This window comes from Ailuropoda melanoleuca, chromosome 16 (assembly GCF_002007445.2).
Source record: "Ailuropoda melanoleuca isolate Jingjing chromosome 16, ASM200744v2, whole genome shotgun sequence".
Classification (NCBI taxonomy): domain Eukaryota; kingdom Metazoa; phylum Chordata; class Mammalia; order Carnivora; family Ursidae; genus Ailuropoda; species Ailuropoda melanoleuca.
Window position 1 is genome coordinate 84226622 of NC_048233.1, and position 17337 is coordinate 84243958.

The following is a 17337-nucleotide window of genomic DNA, read 5'->3' on the forward strand; positions in this document are numbered from 1 at the left end:
GCCGGGCGGGTGCGGGGTCCGTGCTTGTGCCACACCCTTCCCCCAGCTTTTGTCCCCGTCCTGCCTCTGTGGGCCGTTCGGGCCTCCAGGCAAGCCGCTCCCCGCAGTCCTTCCCGCGGCCCTGGCAGCCCGAGGGTTCTGGATGCGGAGCGCAGCTTGATCGGGTGGAACCGGAGTGGACGCGCCCCCTTCCCCCCCGCATCCCACCTCGCCCTGTTTTCCGTGCAGCCGCTTTAGCCGCGTGGAAAACCGTGTTCGGGAAGCCCCCGGCGCCATTGTTTCGGTATTCTCTCGCTTCGCCCGCCCGGGAGTCAGAGTCCCCCCTTTGCCCCCCCGGGAAACGAGATTTTTCTCAGAATCCTTGTCACGCAGTGCTTAGTTTTCCCTTTAGTTGGGAAACTCCAGAGAGTGCTTTGGAAGCAAAACTGCTCAAACTACAGAAAAATCTTCGGTTTGGAGAAGAGTTTTGTTTCCCTTGCAACTCCGGTTTAAAAAACTCTGGGAGTGGAGCCAAGCCAGAGATCATACAGACTCTAAAAACACAAACTTAGAAAACCAAACCCATAAGCAGAATTTCATGGATGTTTGCGAAAACGTTCTCGGACTGGCTGTCCAAGGTCGTTGTGTCTTCGGAGGCAAAACCTTTGGCGTTTGGGAAGCAAAGAGGACACTTTAAACTTGGTTTTGACAGATTTGGATTTTGAGAAGTTTAATGAGAAACCCGGAAGCTTAGAAACGGTTCACGTTTGGGCAGAATAAGACATGATATAAAAAGGCAACCAAAAATGTGGGGTTCTAGCTAGTATTTATTTTAACTGCAAAGACGGGAACATGAAGCATGTAAATAACACAAGTCTCCCCCCCCCCCAAGCGTCCTCGGATCTTAGCAAGCCCCCGAGTTGGCTCGCCAGCTCTGATGCAGGAGACAGCCGTACATTGTGGCTAACTTGAGAGTTTCTAGCAAGATGGCTGCGGTCTATTTACCAGGCTGATGCTCAGTTATATAATGGAAATGAAGGCCGTAAGCAAACCCATTTTAACTTTCTTCAAAAAGCCCTAAGTAGTACCTACTGTACCCCCAAAAATTCATGAAAGGTATTTAAAAAGTTACAAAAAAAATTCCAAAGTAATGGTTCTGAGTTAAGGGGAGCTGGTCTACTTAAATGTGATTTTGTTTTTGCCTAAATCTTCTCAAATCTACTTGCTAGTAAGTTTTGAATATTCCTGGGGACACAGTCGATAATCAGGTTGCCTGAACTGTCTCGAAAAATCTGGAAAGTCTTGTAAAGCTAGGGTCTATTTTTAACCCGTCCGAGGAACTATTTTTGCTTCCCTCACAAAGGCGGCGGAGGGTTATTGAGATCGCGGTGTGAGGCGACTCTGGGCTATAAATACGCCTCTCCGGGGCTCTGCGGCAGGCTTTCAGGCAGCGAGCGCAGAGACGGCTGGGGAGGCAGGAAGCACTGCTTGAGGAGACTGCAGATAAGTTTTTCGCTTAAAAACTAGGAATGAATACAGTTCTTCAGGAAGTGTAAATAGCGATAATACTTATTGAGCTATTGCTTAGCATTAAATTCTTAAAAAGAGCTTAAAGGGAAAATATGAAGACCTTAAAGAGTAGCTTAAGAAAGAAAAAGCTGTTTCTAGAACCCGACGGAGGTTAGGAGGTGAAGCTTCTCAATGGAGTGGAGAATACCTAATTCTTAAAAAAAAATTGCTAAGAGGACGGCAAAGTCCGGGATTCAAAAAATCCTTAAATCGAAGAGCAGCCTTTTAGGTTGCCATTAAAATGTACATGACCTAAATAGAGCCTAAGTGTTTTTAAAAAGACAAGTGGTAGATACTTAAAATTAAGGTTTGTCTTTTAAAAAGATCAACTTGAAGGTGATTAAGAGCCCTTCAAATTCATGGCGCAGTGAGGATTGCGTCATTTGAAACCTAGATCATGAGGTATGACTTGCTAAAAACTGACAAGTACTAATTAGGAGGGGTAGGATAAACATTTGGAGAGGTTAGAAAATTGAAGTGGAGAACTCAGAAGACAGAAGTACAGGAAGGTGAAGACTTAAAGACAAGTACAGAAAGGTGAAGACAAGATTTAGAGAAGATAGGAAAGTTGGAAGAAAAATTACACGCCTTAGAAGACAGAAATAAAGCCTGAAGGCAGGAAGCAGAAGAAAAAGTATTTAGAGAAACTAGAAAAGGCAACTAAGGTCTCAGATACAAATTGAGGAGAAAGCCAGAAATTGGAAATGAGGTGGAAAATATGGTCAGGGAGGGTACTTAAGGTAGAAGATGGAAGACAAGCTAGGATAACTATTGAATACAAGCACACAAGATAGACAAGATAGAAAAGGTTAAGCCAAAAAACTGGATTAAATACAAGAACAGGAAAACTAAGGAGGAAGTGAATTGTTAAATTCTTAATGGAATTTCTCCTGAAAGCCCATGAATTTAATTTCTGGTGGTGCAGAAGCTAGAGAAGATGAGGGCGTTAAAACTACTGTAGACCGGGAGCAACTTAGAAGAATTATCCCGAAGCTAGAAGGGAAAGTTAAAAACCGCAGTTTTACAGCTTTTGCTACTAAAAGGACTGAAGTTACTTAACTCAGGTAGAATATCTTTGGAGAGCTAAAAATGAGTTTAAATACAGTAGCTTTTTAGTATCTTGGAGAATTTAAAGAGCTTTCATAACCGAAGTAATTCAAGATCAAGAATAACTACCAACTTAACACTTTCGCATTGGACTTTGAGCTAAGATTTTTTTAAATCCTGAGGACTAGCGTTAATTGGCAGCTGACGCAGGTACTACGCAGAAGTGGATTCAGTGAATCTAGGAAGACAGGAGCAGCAGACAGGATCCCAGGAGCCAGTGTCGGTGAAGCTAGGACTGAGGAGCGAGCTGCAGTTCGTGGTGAAGATAGGAAGGAAAGCGAAGTCCGGGAGCCAGTGCGGTTTGGTGATGGAAGGAAGCTAGGAAGAAAGAAGGAGCCCTAACGATTTGGAGGTGAAGCTAGGAGAGAGGATTCCGGGAAGGAGGAGCCAGTGCGATGTGGTGACGAAGCTAGAGAGCGGCTTGGCAGCTTGGCTTGGCGACCACGCGGAGGCGGCGAGCAGGCGGTGTGGAGGATAGATAGAGGATCCTAGAGCAGCAGCCCAGTGTGCGAGGCCGCAGGGAGAGCGAGTGGTGTGGTAAAAATCCGAGAGGTCGGCTACCGAGTTTTTTGTAACTGGAGTGTGGTAACCTTTTATTTGTTTTTCTAATGGTAACGGGGGAGTTGCGTGCTTAGGCGCTAAGGGATTTATGGGGTGTAGGCTGATTCCGGGTGTTGTAGGTTTCTCTTTTTCAGGCTTGTTTTCTCATCTTGTCTGAAGCTTTTGAGGGCAGACTTCCAAGGCCCGGAGGAATGGTAGATGGCAAGTTTTTGTTTTGTTTTTTTTTTTTAACCAATTTGAGGGAAACCAAATGAATTTGATAGAACAACCTTGAGACAAGTTTTATAAGCTTTTATGTTTAGCTTGGGGTAATGAAGCCTTTCAGTTTTATGAGTAGATGACCTATTTTTTCTTCCCTTACCTTGTATTAGAGTTTACTAAATGGAGTTTGGGTGTGTAACTATGGGGGGAAAGTTTTTTGTGGGGGGGGCAAAATGTGTTTTGAGTTCTTTTCCCCTTAGGTCTGTCTAGAGTCCCAAAGGCAAATGAATCAAGGTAACAGAAAAAAAGAAAATCCAGTATCAGGATAATCAGAACACCACAGGTTTACAGTTTCTAGAAACTAGAGCACGAGCAGCTCTCAATTTTGAGTTCTGTGGCGGAGCTGTCCATTGGAGAAATGGCTGGTAGTTACTCTTTTTTTCCCCACCCTTTCATCAGATTTTTAATACGTAACCCTTTAAATTTGTTGTATTTACTTATTTGGGGTGGCCTTACCAGGGAAGAGGGTGGGGGAGAAAATTTTCTTTCTAAGATTTTCCACAGATGCTCTAGTACTATTGACAAACTGGGTTAGAGAAGGATTGTACTGCTATGCTGTTGGCACGAACACCTTCAGGGATTGGAGCTGCTTTTTTCCTTGGAAGAGTATTCCCAGTTGAAGCTGAAATGGTACAGCACAGTGCAGCTTTGGTTCATGCTCAGTCCTCTCAGGAGCACTTCAGAAGAGCTTGACTAGGCCAAATGTTGAAGTTAAGTTTTCAAGTAATGTGACCTTTAAACTAACCTTTATTAAAGGGGAGGGGCAAATTTTGGCAGTTGGCAGTGGCCTGTTAATGGTTGGGATTTGGGAGGGTTTGGGGTTAGGTAATTGTTTAGTTTATGATTTCAGATAACTCATGCCAGAGAACTTAAATACTTAGGATGGAAAAACTAAAGAAATCTCAACTTCCAAGTTGGCAAGTAACTCCCAATCGTCTAGTTTCCGTTTTCCCCCAGTTTTTGATTCGGGCAGCTGGGGAAGTTCGTGAAGACCCCCTGGATTAGAATGTAGGGCCTGGGGAAGGAAAGTACAGGACTGGGGGTTGGTCTTAGCCCACACTGCTGACTTAGATGATAATATCTTGGGAATTTAACAAAATGGCTAAAGTTGTTTGGGTACGGTAGTGTGTGGTTCTCTCTTGGAATTTTTTTCAGGTGATTTAATGTAACTTAATACTACTGTAGGAGCTTCAGAGCAAAGGAAGTGGCTTAAATGATCCTGAAGGGATTTCTTCTGATGGTAGCTTTTATATTATCAAGTAAGATTCTATTTTCAGTTGTGTATAAGCAAGTTTTTTTTTTAGTGTAGGAAAAGTACTTTTCCTTTGTATGACTGCAAACAAGATGTTAAGGTATGCTTCAATATTACTGTAAATTGTGTATTTTAATCATTTCTGATAAAGAGGGTGGGGTTTTGTGGATGAGGGAGGGGAAACCTTTTTTTTTCTGTAGACTTTTTTCAGATAACTTCTTCTGAGTCATAAGCAGCCTGGCAATATGATGGCCTAGATGGAGAGGGAACAGCTCCTTGGTGAATGATAAGTAAAGACAGAAAAGATTATATTTCATACCTCCATGGGGGAAAAAGCATAACCCTGAGATCCTTACTACTGATGAACGCATTGTCTGCATATGCAAAAAAAAATTAAGCAAATGAAACTACCAATTTAAAGTTAATGGAAAAAAAAAAGAAAAAAATTTAACGGAATCTACCATTTTAAAAGTTATGGCCTATCAAGCATACCCACAAAAAAAGAATTGATGAGAAATAATACAATGAATTGATGAGAAATACAACGAAGATCAAATGTCCATCTCAAAATACTGCTTTTACAAAAGCAGAATAAAATGAAATGAAAACGATAATACCAACATTAATCCTGGAATAAAAGAAGCTGAAATAATTCAGAGTGGGATCAAGTGGATTGAGAGGAGGCTGTGCTGTTTGCCAATCTTTCGTTTGCCTCAGACAGGTTTCTCTTCATTATCAGAAGAGTTGCTTCATTTCATCTGGGAGCAGAAAACAGCAGGCAGCTGTTAACAGATAAGTTTAACTTGAATATGCAGTATTGCATGTTAGGGATAAGTGCTTATTTTTAATAAGAGCTGTGGAGGTCTTAAGTATTGAACATGGCTGTTTTTCCTGATCCCTTTCCTAAGGGATTGCAGGATTGTGAGGGATTTTCCCATCTAGCCTTCATAAATATCACACAGGACTTGTACCTGTGGTTTCCACGATGGGATAGCAGACCTCACTCAGGCAAGTAATCCTTAAAAGCCTTGAAAAGTAGTGCCTTCATAATCATAAGATGATGTTTATAAAACTAAGAATTTGTTGAACATTGAATCTCTTAAATCCTACAAAAGGATAGCATATTCTGCTGGTAACAAGAATCCGATGTTAAGCTTGCTAAAATTTAAATGTTGTGTTGTGATATACGTTGTGCAGAAAACATTAAATCATGCAAAATAAAACATTTTAACATAGAGAATGTATGCTTTTAGAAAGCGGTCTCCTCATTTAAATAAAGTATTGTTTGTTTGTAGTTAGTGTTGGGCAATCTTGGGGGGATTCTTCTCTAATCTTTCAGAAACTTTGTCTGCGAACACTCTTTAATGGACGAGATCAGGAATTGAGCGGAAGAACCTTAACTTTAAGGCAGGAAAAAATCATTTTATCCTTCGTAAAGTGATGAGCATTTAATAACCCAGGCCCATGGCAATAGAGGCTCTCTAAATAAGGAATAAATACCTCTTAGACAGGTGGGAGATTATGATCAGAATAACAGGTAACTACACTACTACACTTTCCAGAAAGTTAGGGGTCTATAAATTGACAGTGGTAGAGTAATAAAATACTGTCCACATTTCCAGAGTTGCATGTTAACTTTAAATGCTAATAATCATCTCATCTGGTGTTAGCCAATGTTTTTACACAACTGGCCTTTCATATAGGTACTTGGTTGGGGGGGGGGACATGTGGGTTTTCAAAGACTTTTCCTTTGCAGAGGCTTCATTTCATCCTTCATGAAGCTGTTCAGGATTTTGACTTGCGTATAAGCGCTTGGCTCTGCCTTCTGTTCTTCTAGTGAGTGTATGAGACCTTGCAGTGTATCAGCAGAATACTCAAGTAAACTTTTTCCCCTGATTTTGGAGGGAAGGGAGGAGGGGGTGGGGCTTACTTGTTTTAGCTTTTTTTTTACAGACCACACAGAGAATGCAGTTGTCTTGACCTCAGGTCTGTCTGTTCTGTTGGCAAGTAATGCAGTACTGTTCTGATCTGCTGCTATTAGAATGCGTTGTGAAACGACTGGAGTATGATTAAAAGTTGTGTTCCCCCAATGCTTGGAGTAGTGATTGTTGAAGGAAAATCCAGCTGAGTGATAAAGGCTGAGTGTTGAGGAAATTTCTGCAGCTTTAAGCATTCGTGTTTGTGATTGAAGCCAAGTACCTTTTGCTGTGCTTCTTTAGGTAAAATGCTTTTTGTTCACTTCTGGTAGGGGGGGTGGGGAGGGCACTGAAGCCTTTAGTCTTTTCCAGATGCAACCTTAAAATCAGTGACAAGAAATAAATTCCAAACAAGCAACAGTCTTCAAGAAATGTACCTGGCAAGTGGACATGTTTATCAGTTCAGTGGTCTTAGTGCATTGTCTTTGTGTGGGTTTCTCTCTCCCCTCCCTTGGTCTTAATTCTTATACGCAGGAACATTCTCAAAACAGCAGACGTATGCGAAGGGCCAGAGAAGCCAGACCAGTAAGGAAAAAAATAGCTTATTTACTTTAAATAAACATCCCATTTTAAATGTGGGGATTGGGAACCACTAGTTCTTTCAGATGGTATTCTTCAGACTATAGAAGGAGCTTCCAGTTGAATTCACCAGTGGACAAAATGAGGACAACAGGTGAACAAGCTTTTTTCTATATTTACATACCAAGTCAGATCCATTATGAATGAATAAATTAGTGTAAAGTAGACTTTCAGCTTTATGCTGGAATAAATAGCATGTGAGCAAGCTGTTGGTTGGCCTGGGGGTGGAGGGGTGAGGTGGGCGCTAAGCCTTTTTTTAAGATTTTTCAGGTACCCCTCCCTAAAGGCACCGAAGGCTTAAAGTAGGACAACCGTGGAGCCTTCCTGTGGCAAGAGAGACAACAAGCGCAATTATACTAAGGTCAATAGGAATGGCGTCGGCCTCATAACCCCATCTTCCGTTAGAAATGAGGACTTGCCTCAACACCAACACCCTTGGCAGACGCGCACTGAGGCTCTCTTCGGGGAATGGAGCATCTAAAGGAATGTTTTTGAGTACTTTACTTAACCCTGGGCTCGTCCTGCCCTGACATTTAATAATGCTGCTTTCATAGCAGCTCTTTAAAAAGCGCACACCTCAAGTGATGGTTGAAGGGGAGGGAAACGGGGAAAGCGGGCAACCACTTTTCCCTAGCTTTTCCAGAAGCCTGTTAAAAAGGTCTCCCCCCAAGTGACTTCTCTGCCACATCGCCACTCCCTGCTTTTGGCCTAGCGCAGACCCTTCACCCCTCACCTCGATGCTGCCAGTAGCTTGGATCCTTGAGGGCATGATCCGTAATCGGTTTCAAGGTAACAGTGGTGCTGAGGTCTTCTGGTGGGTTGCACTACTAGAAAAGGCCATTAATTTGCCTGCATATGGTTAATATTATTAAAACCACAACTAAAAAGCTCTACAATGTTTGTAACACCATTAGCCCGTGATTAAAACACTTCAGCCAGTGAATGGAGAAATAATGTTCGAGACTGTAATGTTGGGTGGGAAAATACATCATAAACTGAAGATGATCGGCATTTTAGTTTTGAGGACTGTTGGGGTGGGATTGCAAAAATTCTCTGCTAAGACTTTTTCAGGTGAACATAGCAGACTTGGCCAAGCTAGCATCTTAGCTGAAGCAGATCGCCAGTGTCCTTCAGTAGGGTCGTTCAAGGTTTTTCTTTTCCTGAGAAAACAAAACTTTTGTTTTCTCAGGTTTTGCTTTTTGGCCTTTTCCTAGCTTAAAAAAAAAAAAAGCAAAAGATGCTGGTGGTTGGCACTCCTGATTCCAGGACAGGGTTCAAATCCCTGCGGCGTCTTTGCTTGACTGACCTGTCTTCAGGCCTCTTTCCATTTTCCTCTTCAGGTGCTAGGCTTTGGGGGAGGTGGAAAAGAACTTTGTTGAATTTGTCAGAAACCTAATTCCGTTTGTTTATGTGGGAACCTTATGATAACTGCCTTGTCTCTAATTTTCAGGTAGTCCCCATACATCTAGTGTTCGGCAAAGCCTTACTATTAAAAACTTAAAATTTCATATTAATAAAAACAAAATTGAAAAGCTCTTCATTGGTGTGAATTCATGATTCTTTTGTGTATAAACCGAACTTCAGTCCCTGAGTAGCTGAGGGAAGATGGGGTGTTTGGTGGGGGGTTCTCCACCTTGTTGCTGGTTACTGTAGGGGGCAACCTAAAGGACCCAGTAACTTTCCCCGCAGAAAAAGCAGCTTGCTCTGTATTGCTGAGCAGTTGCTGAGCTGCACAGGGTATGAGCAGCTGGGGGACAGGAAGAGGTTACCATTGCTTCTATGAAGAAGCCCTTGCAGGCCTAGGGGCACTTCGTGCTAGTAAAAACAAGCTGTATGTGGTGTTCTCGCTGAAGTCTTGGGTTACTCCTGATCACATCCTTAGTCCGTTTCGCAGTTCCCAAAGCAAGCTGGTTCTGGGGAATGGCCTGGATATTATGTGATCTTCCCTCAGTTGCGACTAAAATGTTGAAATCTGCATTCATGTGCGTGTGGCACACTCACTCCCCTGGCCTTACCTGGCTGCTAAGTCCCTGCGGTGTCCCCGCTTCACTCCCAACTGACCCTATTGCTTCAAGGGGTGGGAGAGTCTCTTGTTCCACCCAGCCAGACCTAGGAGAGTGGGGGACCCAAGGTCTAAAGAAGATCTATTACCAGCAGAGGCCTCCCATCCTGGGTCACCTGATGGCCACACAGCCCAGGGGAGGGGCCTCTGTGAAAGAACTCCATCCTACATTACTCACAACTCAGGCCGGTGTTAATGGAGAAGCAGGCTTTGGGTCACTTTGCCAAGGCAGTGGCCTGGGATTTGATCCCTGGTCAGTCTCCCAACACTTCAGCTCTGTTGCTGTGTCTTCTGTGCATGAACACCTGACATGAAACTGCAGTCCAGATAGGTCAGCAGCAGACAGCCTCCAACCTACCCAGCCTGTGCGGGCAGAGGGACTTTTTCTTCCCATGAAGTGACTAATAGAGGCAGGGCATAGGGAGAAGCTGAACCATGGTCCCCTGAGCCTGATTAATGCCTCTTCTGAATTGCTGTCTTAATGTCTTTTGGAGAAAGGTCTTCAATGCTTTTTCCAGAGCTGAAAGGCTCTCGGGAAGCGCAAGGCTTCACTGGAGAGCCAAGTAGTAAAGGAAGACCTTGCATGTATTTGCTAGGGGCCGCATGGTTCCTGGGGCTGATCAGGGTTTAAACTGGCCAGGGTGGGAAATGAAGACCAGAGAGTTGGCGACAGGCAGAAAGAAAAGCAGACCAGAAGCCACTTCTAACCCTCTGAGCATGAAAAGGGAAAGCAGAGGAGGCCAACGTGAAGTTCCCCGAAAGACTATGTCCAAGTGACAGGGCTGGGTCATGATAGCAGACAAACCACAGGCATGTATATAAACCGCCAGCTGTACGAAAGGCTCTCATTCTGGTGGTTTTGGATTTCGTCACACTGATAATCCTAGTAGGGGCTAAAACACATCTGAATTCAAGTGGTAGCTCCACATTTCTCAGCATCACAAACTTCCCCTCAGGCCTCCCAGACCCAGCGCTAGTTGGTAGGACCCAGGCAGCAGATTTTTGACTTCAGCATAAGGGTGACTGGAGAGTGAGAGCACTTGGGGGGGTAGGCTGGGGGAGGGGGGTAGGGTGTGATGACCAAGGTGTAGGAGTGTCTCCCTCGTTGTCGAGTCAGAAGCCCAGAAAGTCCAGAAGGTGTGGGTCAAATCCTGGCTCCTAGCTCTGGCAGGTTGGTAAACTTGGGGTGTCACCTGTCCTCCCCAGACCTTTATTTTCCCACCAGTTAAATGGGGTTAATGCCATCTGCCTGCTTGCTGCGGTAAGGCAGACACAGTGGTGTGCTGGAAATGAGTGGGCTTTTGCTGCCATCTAGTGAACGAATGCAGCATTGCAGGCACTGTCCTTGGACTATTTCGTAAACACACTTGAATGAACACACTTGTTCAACGAACATTTTTCTTGCTGAGTAGTATTCCATGGATATTTGAGTTATTACCACATTTTGTGAAACTAGGAATAAAGCTTCTATAAACATTTTTTTAAAGACTTTTTATTTATTTATAAGACAGAGATAGAAGACAGCCAGCAAGAGAGGGAACACAAGCAGGGGGAGTGGGAGAGGAAGAAGCAGGCTCATAGCAGAGGAGCCTGACGTGGGGCTCAATCCCATAACGCCGGGATCACGCCCTGAGCCGAAGGCAGACGCTTAACCGCTCTGCCACCCAGGCGCCCCTTCTATAAACATTTGTGTACAAGTCTGTGTGGGCGTATGCTTTCTTTTTTCTTGGTATGTTGTATGATATGTGTATGCACAGGTTTTTTTTTTTTTTTAAAGATTTTATTTATTTATTCGACAGAGATAGAGACAGCCAGCGAGAGAGGGAACACAAGCAGGGGGAGTGGGAGAGGAAGAAGCAGGCTCAGCAGAGGAGCCTGATGTGGGACTTGATCCCATAACGCCGGGATCACGCCCTGAGCCAAAGGCAGATGCTTAACCGCTGTGCCACCCAGGCGCCCCAGGTTTGTTTTTTTTTTTAAGATTTTATTTATTTATTTGAGAGAGAGAGAGAAGGCTTAGGAGTGGGGGGAGGGACAGAGGGAGAGGAAGAAGCAGACTCCCTGCTCAGCGGGGAGCCCGGCATGGGCTCAATCCCAGAATTCTGAGATCATGACCCGAGCCAAAGGCAGATGCTTAACCAACTGAGCCACCCAGGCACCCCTCAATTGTACTTTTAAATTGCATTTTTCTATGGGGTGCCTGGGTGGTGCAGTCGGTTAAGTGACCTACTTGATTTCAGCTCAGCTCATGATCTCAGGGTTGTGCGATGGAGTCCCAGGTTGGGCTCTGCACTGGGTGTGGAGCCTGCTTAAGATTCTCTCTCTCCCTCTCCTTCTGCCCGTCCCCCTGCCTTGTGCTCACGTGCACTAGCTCTCTCTGTCTCTAAATTGCGAGAGCACAAGCAGGGGGAACAGCAGGCAGAGCAGGCAGAGCAGGGGGCAGAAGCCAGAGGGAAAAGCAGGCTTCCCAATGACATAAGCCGAAGGCAGACGCTCAGTCCCTGAGCTACCCAGGCATCCCTAAATTGCATTTTTCTAATGACTAATGATGTTGAGCATCTATTTATGTGCTTACTTGCCATTTATATCTTTTTTGATTAAATGTTTATTCAGTTTTTTTGCCGATGTAGTTATTGGGATGTTTATCTTTTTATTGTTGAGTTGTAAGAGCTTTTAGTATACTAGATATGAGTCCTTTGTCCATGTATGTTTTGAATATATTTCTCCCACTATGTGGTTGGCCTTTTCTGTCTTCAAAGAGGAGAAGTCTTAAATTTTACATGAACCATTTATACACACAATACCATGAAGGAATTTCAGAATAACTCTGTTGAGAGAGAAAAGCCAGTTTTTAAAAAGTACATACAGTCTGGGGATGCCTGGGTGGCTCAGTCGGTTGGGTGTCGAGTCCTGCGTGGGGGTCTGCCCACTCAGGTTGGGGTGGGCTTGGGATTCCCTCCCTCTCTCTCTCTGCTCCTCCCCACACTTGCGCTTTCTTTCTTTCTTTCTTTCTTTTTTTTTTTTTTAAAGATTTTATTTATTTATTTGACAGAGAGAGAGACAGCCAGCGAGAGAGGGAACACAAGCAGGGGGAGTGGGAGAGGAAGAAGCAGGCTCCAAATGGAGGCGCCTGATGCAGGGCCCGATTCCAGAACGCCGGGATCACGCCCTGAGCCGCAGGCAGATGCTTAATGACTGAGCCACTCAGGCGCCCCCACTTGTGCTTTCAAAATAAATAAATAAATAAATAAATAAATAAATAAATAAATAAATAAAATCTTAAAAAACAGTAGAAAGTACGTGGAGTCTGGCTCCATTTATTTAAAATTCTCAAAAAATGAAAACTAACCTGAAAGAACAGCAGGTTACCGTTGCCAAGGGGCGCAAGGACGGCTTGTGGGTGATGAAGGAGTTCGTTGCCTGGATTGCGGTGTTGGTTTCATTGATGTGCCCTGATGTCAAAACTCATCGAATTATACGCTTTGGAGACTGTCGCACACCAGTAAAGCTGGAAGAGAAGGGATGTGCACATACAAGGAAAAGCAACTTTTGATCACTTTGCTGTGTGCCAAACCCCGACAAGATGGTGAGGACGCACGGGAAAATAACGGACTCTCTTCGGCAACTCCCAGTCTTGAAGCGGAGCGATTTAAAGACACGATGAGCGGGCGCCTCCAGACGGGAATGTGAAAGTCCAGCTCGTTCTGGTTCCTGCACCCGTTGCGCATGTGCACGGGGGAGTTACTCACCCGCTTTATGCCTTGTTTCACTCTCCTATCAAATGGCCGTAATAATATCTTACGCAGGATGCTGTCCCGAGAACGGGCTAGGTATATGGCTCGCCGGAGGCGGTGCTCTCATCCCGAAGAATTCAGGGAGGGCTGGAGAGAGAAAGGGGCTTGTGGGCGGAGCCCCAGAGAATGAACCGGACTTTGTTGGGTGGACAAGAGTGACCTTCATCTGGAGAGAAGAGCGTGGGCAGCTCGAAGGTAGGGACGTGCAGGGCCCTGGCACCCCAGCGTGGCTCGGGGGGAGGCTGGAAGTGGGGAGAGGGAGCAGCTGGAGTGGCTGGTGGAAAGCTGGTGGTTAAGGCCCTGGGACCCCAGAGAAGTTAGGGCTTTGCCCTGGGGAGCAGGTGATGGAGAATGATCTGGCCCCGATGTCGGTGAGGGAAGACTGGACGTCTGGGGACCAGTGCGTTGAGAGAGCGAGACACTAAGCCTGAGACTGAGGGAGACAGTGGGTTTGAGGAAGGCTCCTGGTTTCTGGCTTCAGGGGTGTGGGGGACAGAGGGGCAGGAAGGAGCGGTGGGGGGGTTCCGGGGCAGGTGAAGACAATGAGGCGAGTGTTGCTGGACGGTTTCGTCTGAGGGAACCAGAGGACGTCCAGGTGGTCCGAGTGGACGTTCTGGAGCTCAGAACAGGCCTCGGCGGGATGGGCCAGCTACCAGGGGCCGCCCCGACGGTGACATCAGAGTGGGTTGGACACTTGAGGACCACGTCCCGGAGGCCCGGGCAGACCTTTTGGCTTCTCTGTGCGGTTCAGTCAGCTTCGGGCTCTGCGTCCTCTTCCTCCTGCCTCTTGAATGCAGTTTTGTGCATTTATCGATTCATTCCCTCCTTCAGCCAACGCTGCCTGAACACAAGCGAGGCGCCGTCACAGGAGATACTGATATGAACCAGCCCTCGTGGAGCCAGCACCCTGAGGGACAACCAGATGACAGACCGTTCCATGGCCACGGGCCCCAGAAGGAAAGGAAGCAGGGCTCGGGGTGGAGCCCTGGGAGGTGGGCAGAGGCAGGACCCCACCTTCTCCTTCTCTCCCTCCGCAGGAAGCTTTGATATGTGATGTGTCCCCCTGGGAGAGTCTCAAACCCGCATTTCAGCTCTGGGCTGGATGTCTCCACGTGGGTGCTCCCTGCCTGCTGCATTTCTCCCCTCAGCATCTCATCACAGGCCCCTCCCGCCTCCTCCCTCCCCCTGCCTCCCCCATCGGTCTCTTGCCCCGCTCACTGTGGGCGCGGGCACCAGGCTCCCCTCCCTGTCATCTTCCCTAGGCTCTGGCTGCTAGGGTGTCTTCCAGACCCCCCAGGCTACCGAGACCCTCCTCGGCTCCCTGCTAGTCCACTGTCGCGGACGCTGATAGGGCTCCCATCCAGATTCCATCTGCGCCCTCGTCACCTGCCTCCTCCCAACCTGACACCCACATCCCTGCTTGACCCGCAGCCCCTGCCTTCCCCCTAAAAGAACCACCTTCTCCCCACACGCAGCCCCTCACTCTCCCAACTCTGGCCTTCCCTCATGCCTTTCCCTGTTTCTGGAATATTCTCTGCCCTGTTCATCTCCGCGTGTAAATCCCACTCCTCCTTCTACGTCCAGCTCAGAGGGTCCCTCAGTGATGAAGCCTTCCCTGACTGCCCTCTGCCCTCGCTAAAGCTGCCTTTGTCTCTCCCGTCCTCCTGAGTGTTCCCTGGGCCTCCCGGAGGCTTGTGTTCTGGTTTCCCATCCAAGCCCTGCCATAGCCCTGGGTCGCCCCGCCAGATGGTCACATCCTGCACTAGCCTGCTCCTTCCCTCATCACAGTAACACACGGATTACCCGTAGTCAGTAGTTGAGACCCGGAGCCAGGTCCCCCGCACGCTCCCTCTGCACACATCCGCCAGCCAGCTGGGGCCCAGGCCGGGGCCAGAGCTGACACGGCCCATGCCATCGGCCCTGACTTGCACTTAGGAATGCTGGGTGCCCAGGAGTCAGGCCAAGGGTCTCGTGGGCTGGAAGGAGGGTAGGCTTCCTGAAGGAGAAAGCATCTGAGTTAGGCCTTAGTGAAACTTCGGGGCTCACGCATGCGGGGACAGATCACCCCAAGGGAGGGCCACGGCATGAGCCCAGGAGGCTATCCACCTGTGGGGTCACACCCTCAACTCCAGATGGGCCTCTGTCCCAAGCTGCTCCAGGTCCCCGCTGAGCCGTAGATCCCTCCAGCCCCCCACCCTGCCTCCTTTCCCCAGCCTCCCCTCCCTTCACCTTCTCTTGATTCCTTTGTCTCTCTTTCTACTGCTTTGAAACGCTCACCCTGTTTCTAATCTTCTGATATCCCTTTACATTTGGAAACAGGGCACTGAAAAACACAGCTCCCTGCGGGCTCTGTAGCCTCGGCCCCAGCCCAAGAACCTCAGCCCACCCCTGCCGGCTACTGTGAGGGCCCCGCGCCACCGTGTTTTCCCACGTCCCCACATGCGTGCTCATCATTGTCCTTTCTGCCAGGCCCACTCTGCTCCCTTTCTCTGCTCACCAGGGCTTTCGTGAATCCCGTTGCTTCCTTCTGGGCTCAAGGGCCTTCCTCGGAAAGCCCATCTTCTGAAAATTCTTTCAGCAAGGGTCTCCGAGGGGTCAATACTCGGAGCCTATGTGAGAAACATTGATTTTGCCCTCTGTTTTCATTCCCGACTCTCCACGCCCTCCTCCCACAGCTTCCCCCCCTGCCCAGGCCCAGCCACAGCTCCCCTCACCAGACCTCCGCAACCCCTCCTGACTGCGCTCTAGAAGATTCTTTGATTCCTTCTAGTCTTTTCTTTGGCTGTGGCCTGACGGACATGCTCTCTGTGCCCCCGCCTCAATGGCCCCTGTCTTCTTCCAGATTGTCAACCGCCATAATCTGACCAAGGGGCCTTGCCTATCTGCCCTCCTCCTGCCTCCATCTTCCCCACCTCAAACCAAGGGCACCTTACGTCTCCCCACAGGAGCCACTGGTTGGGAACGAACGTTACCTATAAAGAAGCGTCATCAGATAAGCCAAAAGCAGAGGTTGGCACGTTGTCACACACCACTTTCTGCTGCGGGTAAGTGTGTGCGTCCCCTGGGCTTCGTGAAACACCACACAGTGAGTACTTTGTCAAGTGTCCATTGTATTTTGGCTTTACTCTCTGAGTCAGGAGGCATGTTCTTTTAAAAAATCTCTATTAAGGTATAGTGTACATACAATAGAATTCATAGCTTTTAAGTGTACAGGCGGATGAGTCCTGACAAATATATGTACCCATGTAATTACTACCACAGTCAAGATATTAAGAACTCTTTTTTTGGGGGGGCGCCTGGGTGGTGCAGTCGTTAAGCGTCTGCCTTTGGCTCAAGGCGTGATCCCGGCGTTCTGGGATCGAGCCCCGCATCAGGCTCCTCCGCTATGAGCCTGCTTCTTCCTCTCCTACTCCCCCTGCCTGTGTTCCCTCTCTCGCTGGCTGTCTCTCTCTGTCGAATAAATAAATAAAATCTTAAAAAAAAAAAAAGAACTCTTTTTTTTTAATGCCCCAAAGGACATTTCTTTTCTTTTCTTTTCTTTTCCTTTCTTTTTTCTTTTCTTTTCTTTTCTTTTCTTTTCTTTTCTTTCTTTCTTTTTTTTTTAAGATTCTATTTATTTATTTGAGAGAGAGAGAGAGAGAGAAAGCATGAGCAGGAGAGGGGGAAGCAGACTCCCCACCAAGCAGGGAGCCCAACGTGGGACTTGACCCCAGGACCCTGATATCATGACCAGAGCCAAAGGCAGATGCTCAATCAGCTGAGCCATGAAGGCACCCCAGACATTAAGAACTCTTAAATTACACCCCATTTCTCTGTATGTTTGTCCTTATGCCAATAGCGCACCATCTTGATTTTTGAAATTTTGAAATTGGGAAGAATGAGTCCTCCAACTTTTTTCTTTCTTTTTTTTTTTTTAAAGATTTTATTTATTTATTCGACAGAGATAGAGACAGCCAGCGAGAGAGGGAACAACAAGCAGGGGGAGTGGGAGAGGAAGAAGCAGGCTCATAGCGGTCCAGGAGCCTGATGTGGGGCTCGATCCCATAACGCCGGGATCACGCCCTGAGCCGAAGGCAGACGCTTAACCACTGTGCCACCCAGGCGCCCCTCCAACTTTTTTCTTTTTCAAGATTGTTTTAGCTACTCTGAATCCCTTGCAATTCCATGTGAATTTATTTTTTAAAAATATTTTATTTA

At 46.9% G+C, this 17337-nt stretch overlaps 1 long non-coding RNA gene across 1 annotated transcript; it reads left to right on the top strand.

Annotated features, from left to right (window-relative positions):
• Positions 1 to 12572: 12572 nt before the first annotated feature.
• LOC117796781 lies at positions 12573 to 16184 on the top strand. Its single transcript, XR_004621441.1, has 3 exons — positions 12573 to 13335; positions 13972 to 14132; positions 16086 to 16184. It is a non-coding gene; the product is annotated as an uncharacterized LOC117796781 (long non-coding RNA).
• The last annotated feature ends 1153 nt before the right edge of the window (positions 16185 to 17337 follow it).